We start from the raw sequence: 6,005 nt of genomic DNA on the forward strand, positions 1-6,005 counted from the left end.
AAAATCACCCAGGGGCCCGCTGGCTTCAAGACCGGCTGGTGTTGGCGGCTCCAGCGGTGTCCACGAGGCCCGGTTTCTCAGTCCCACTTTCTCTAGTGAGTTAATGCTCGTGATTGCCAAGGAGCTGCCCCATGTCCCCCCCATCCTGGCCTGTGGTCAGAGGAGAAGACAGAGACTCGATTCTGCTTGGGCCATCTTAGAGCGGGTGCCTGCCCCTCGAAGCTGCATGGTGAGCGGGGCATGAAAAGCCCAAGTGGGGCAAGACCTGGAATTCACCACTGCGTGCTCATGCACACACACACACACACACACTCACACACACAATCACACACAGACACACACACAATCACACACACACACAATCACACACACACACACACACACAATCACACACTCTCACACACACACACAATCACACACTCACAGACACACACACACACATACACAGACTCACACAATCACACAATCACACACACACAATCGCACACACACACACAATCACACACAATCACACACAGACTCTCACACTCACAATCACACACACAATCACACACACTCACAATCACACACACACACAGACACACACAAAATCACATACAATCACACACATACACAATCACACACAGACACACACACACACACACACAGACTCTCACACTCTCACACACACTCACACACACACACACCCTCAGAAAGGCAAAGAGATGTCTCTGCCAAGAACTGTGAAAGGCCTGAGCTTTCCCCCTCCTTCAAGTTAAGGTTAGCCCACCATAGCTTCATGAATAGAGAGAGAAGACATGAGACTCGGGTCAGAGACTACATCAGGGGTCCCCAAGGACACCCACAGGTCCGGTGACTCACGAGCAGGATTCACAGGACTCAGCAGAGACTCACAGCCGTGGTCTATCACACTGAAGGGAGAGGGCAAAACGGTGGGTGCAGAGGACACCAGGCTCCAGCCGCCAAGAGTGCTCTCCGTGGGCCACACAGGACAGCCTTTCTTTCCCTGCGGGACAGGGTGTGGCACCACGTGTGGAATGTCACCAGCCAGGAAGCTCCCGAGGGCCTCGGCACCCAGGGTTTTCAATGGGGCTGGTCACATCGGCGGCCCCTGCGTGGCACGTGCCAGGATGTCAGACCCTCGGGGGGAAAGCAAGTGCCTGGCCTTGTTTGTACAAATAGCACACTGATCTGTTCTTAACAACTCTGGGCAGGGGGCGGGGGGGGCTCCCTGATTCCAGTCCCCATACAATAGCCAAAGGCCAACCATGCAAAGGCGTCCTAACCCTCAGGTCCCTCTGAGGATATTAGGCCTCTCTGCACAGAGACACAGGACTTTTCTTACAGCATCAGGAGAACTTCGTTTCACGTTTGCATGTCCCCATGCCCCCCCAAGTCCCGTGGGTGCACATGATGCTGTGCACACAGGGCTTTGTGTCAAAACCAAGGAGCTCCGAGCACAGGAAACCCCAGCCTTCTACAGTGGGCTCTGCCAAACCTGACCACGCCTGGCCTCCGAGGGAGATGGTATCTTTTATTATTTGGGGCAGCAAACAAACCTGCCCACCTGCTCCGGAAAGAGACACGATCTCTGTCTGCCAAGGGTGTTAGCTACAAATGTCCTTGAACTCAAAGTCCAGAACCAAAGGCCACCAATGCCTCTGCTCAGAAGACGTGCAGAAGGGCCAGAGACCCCCCGGAGAACTGTCTCCCAACAGGAGCCCCGAGCGGAGTCGGGGAAGGCGTTGGAAGGTGGGGTGGGTGCAGGGAGGCACCCACAGCTGCCTACTCCAGTGGGCGAAGTGGCATTTTACACAATAGTAACAGCAACGGCGCATCTATATTTAGGGGTCACTACGCTCCAGACCCTGTTTTAATGCTTTAGCTGTTTTATCTCATTTGGTCCTTTGTAAGGGCTTCAGTCTCTACTGGTTAATGAACAGGTCTCTATCGGCTTCAGAATACCTTATACGTTAGTATGTACATACTTAGATATATATGGAAATATATCTACATCTATATATACTTTTTTGAGATGAGTTCAAACTAAGGATCTTTGTTGACAAAGTACAGAAGTGTTGGGTTTAAAATCACGAAAACTGCTGCTCTGAGCACAATGTGTTTCCTTCCCTTTTCTTTTCTTTCTTTTTTTTTTTTGAAAGATGGCAGTGATGGGATGAGTGTCCACGGGTTAATTCAATAGGATCATTACCTCTGAAAAATGCAAAACTAGAATAAGATCACAGTTCTTCGCTTTTAACATCATTTTGCTGACCATTTTTCCCTACCGCCCAGAATTCTGTACCGTTTCCTCTCAAGGTAGGAAGAGGAAAGGGTGGGCGCTATGGTTGTTGAGGGTAGCAACTTGACCTCAATTAAGTTAAGTTTCATCAGGAGGATGGAAGTGGTCAGGAGCCCCGTTAAGAGATCTTCCACTGTGACAAGCACCGGGGAGCCCTCTCTGGTTTGGTGGTAACTTCTTGTTTTTTGGTTTGTTTTTTTTTAATAAAACATGTTTTTAAATGTCAGCCCTCCCAGGGCTCCAAAAGCTGCTTGTTGGCAAAGGTTCCCTATTTGTGCAAATATTTGCTACTGCTTTTTTTTTTTTTTTTTTTTTTGTATCCAGGGAAGTGTTTCTGGAGTGGGGACATGAAGGCAAGGGCCCCGGAGCAGAGAGAGTAAGGAAAAGGGGGACATCAATGTGGTGGGAACGAGTCAGGGAGAGAAAAGTGCCCGACGTGAGCTGGGAGGGGTGGCCAGGGCCGGTTCATGCGAGCCCCGTCCATTCCTGGAATATCTTTAGTATTTCCCGAAAATTGCAGAGTAAAAGTGAATTTTGTCTTGAATTTCCTCAGTAATCACCTCCATTTTCCACTTCTTGACCCTTTGCTGGGACATCCTCCGAAGAGTAACCTTCAACGATGGTTGTGAGATTCTAAAAGAATCCTAACGCATAGTTGGGTTTTTTTTTTTTCACGCTCACTCTTACAATGAGTTGTTCTGCAGGTCAGCTGTTTCCAGACAGACTTTTAAATTGTGGAAATGAAAGAGCACACGGGCAGAGTTCACAGGAAATCAAACCAGCCACAGGTTAGAAATATGAAATAGTTGGAAAACTATTGTAACAGGCTGTAGACCTTTCAAGCACTAGTTCTTAGCCTCACGAGTCTGTGAATGAGATACATCCATGTAGAATCTGTACCAAAGTTTCCTAGGTACTAACGGATATTTTTCTGGGAGTAAGTCTGAAGTTTCATCAAAGCCTCCAACAGGTCCAAGGACCCCCAAAATGTTAAGAAATACTGGTTTTGCTCAAGGGTGATGGTTTTCTCTTCATGGTTTCTTTCCTCTTCCCACTCTTCAAATCCACAGCTTGACTAGGGCAACGCTGTCACCAAGGATCCTTATAAAGGAACGGCCACTGTTCGTTCGTTCAACAAAGGCAGCAGAGAGAGGCAGCCGGTAGCGGCACCTGCTTCCCAGCGTGGCTGGGAGGACGAGACCAGTCCGATCAAGTAACGCGCAAAATACAGCCCCTGCAACCAGCTCCCAACACAAATTAGTTGCTACTGATGATGATAACAAACCACACAAAGGTGTTAGCTGTAGCACAGAGCAGCCTAGGGACCAATATTCTAAAAGAGGAAACCGAGGAGGAAGAACAGAAACACTGAGCTGCTGAGCTTCGATGCCCCAAGAGAACCGAAGGCCACCAATGCCTCTGCTCAGAAGACGTGCAGAAGGGCCAGAGACCCCCGGAGAACTGTCTCCCAACAGGAGCCCCGAGCGGAGTCGGGGAAGGCGTTGGAAGGCGGGATGGGTGCAGGGAGGCACCCACAGCTGCCTACTCCAGTGGGCGAAGTGGCATTTTACACAATAGTAACAGCAACGGTGCAATTTGTACCGATGTAAGAGCTGCACGAGACACCCTATATTAAAGGCACTGGCGGGTGAATGACAGCAGCAAGCACACCATGAAGGTCCGTTATCGATAGTTAGAGTTCTCCAAATGGGAGAAAAGAGCGCGTGGGTCATGTCATGAGCATCTTCTGGAATGTGGCATTTGTAGTCGGATGGGACTCAGCTGAGAAAGCCCCTCACATGTGACTCCTTCTACTCACTGCTGTGTGTCCCTGGCCCCCAAGACCCCTTGTGCATGTCACTCTCAGTTTCGTCAGTTGGAAAAAAGAGGGCATGATAGCCCTTACCTCCCAAGGTGGTTGTGAGGACAGAAGGAGAGGATGCCCCCTAATCACCCAGGGTGTGGTCATAGGAAGAACAGCTTTTCAAATTTTTTCTTCCCCAAATGAACTTGATGAGGGGCACAGTTAGTTGTCCAAAAAAGACCGCTGGTTTGAGAGGCCATCTAAAGATCCTTGGGTTTATCCTCTGATGTATCTGATTTTCTGTCCTGTTAGGAGGCCCAGAACATCTTGGGACCCATCGCCGGCTCCCATTTTACTGCCTGTGTGACCTGGAATGAGTCATTGATCTTTCCAGGCTTCTGTTCCCTCACCTGCAAATGGGATTTTTAATAGTACTCACCAGTTTCAGGGTCTTTCATAACTGGATGTGTCTGTCGCTCCTCTTCAAATGAGTCTGTACTTCGTCTCGGTTTATGTAGGAAATGACTATTGACTCTGCCAGACTCTTCTAGGCGCTGAGGATTCAACAGGGAATAAAACGAAGTCCCCGTCTTCATGGGCTTTACAATTCTTGTAATTGGCATAAAAATAAACCACAAGCCAATGACAGACCAACTGATTAAAGGGTTTATTTTCTTTTAATTCCCATTAGTTGCAATAACAGAAAACCTACTCTGATAGCCCTTGACATTTTCACCTCCACATACTTTCTGTTCCCACGTGGGGAATATTTTCAGCTTTTTAGTGTTTCACTGTGATCAACATGGTAACGCCCAATTATAAAGACCCACCTTCCTCCTAATATTTATAATAGTTAATGGACCAAATACTGGGATGGTCCAGAGATTAAGAACAGACAATTGTGGATGTTAGCCGAGGTTCTGCAAGGGATTCGAGTTCTGCGTATAGACATAACACAGCCTGTCTCTTGGAAAGGGCATTTAAACATCAGGGTACTTTTCTTAAGTTCATGTGTCTATTAACTATAACTGTTTTTAATAAATAAAAGTATTTTTGCCCCGGCCGGGTGGCCCAGTCGGTTAGAGCACCCTCCAGTACACCAAAGTGTTGCTGGCTGGCTCCCGAGTGCAGGTGTGTATGGCGGGCAACGGATCAGTGTTCCTCTCACATTGACGTTTCTCTCTCTCGCTCTCTTTCTCTCTCTAAAATCAATAAACATCTCCTTGGGTGAGGATTTAAAAACATAAATAAAACTTCTTCAGACTTCAGGAGGCTGTGCATGGAAAACATACATGCACAAACTGTGTGCAAAATGTCACGCATATACCATCGGCGTGACAGCGGCAGACAGCGTCAGCCCTCGGCGAAGGATCTTCCTCCCCCAGAGCCGGGATGGTGCAGGCCCACGCCTTCCCGGGGTTTGCTGCGAGGGAGGAGGTCAGCGTGGTCGACACACACGCGGCCCTTGCTGAAACAGATCAGTAGGAACTGAATGGCAGATTCCACTCGGATGCATCACTAACTGCGTTCATAAAAAGCGGTCCCCCGCGCAAGGCGCTCACAGTCTAGGGATGGGCCAGGGGCAGACAGGCAGGACTGCGACCGGCGCAAAAGCCACGGCGGCTCCTGAGTGACCCCTGGCCCCGCAGCGTGGGCGAGTGATTACGATGGTGCAGCAGAAATCCAGCGCCCACCGGAAAGAGGAAGGCGCGAGCCTCGGCCGGGGCGGCGGGGGAACCACCCACACCCCGCTTGGCGCGCGAGGACCCGTCTCCGTTTCGGCATCCCGCGCCGCGGGGCCACGCCCAGCGCTTAGCAACGCTCTCCATGGCAACCGAGGCACGGCCCCGAGACTTGGCAACGACCCCGCCCCGCTGCGTTACGTCACAGCCGTGCGCC

Source organism: Furipterus horrens, unplaced genomic scaffold, assembly GCF_987537825.1.
Source record: "Furipterus horrens unplaced genomic scaffold, mFurHor1.1.pri manual_scaffold_8, whole genome shotgun sequence".
In the NCBI taxonomy this organism is placed as follows: Eukaryota; Metazoa; Chordata; class Mammalia; order Chiroptera; family Furipteridae; genus Furipterus; species Furipterus horrens.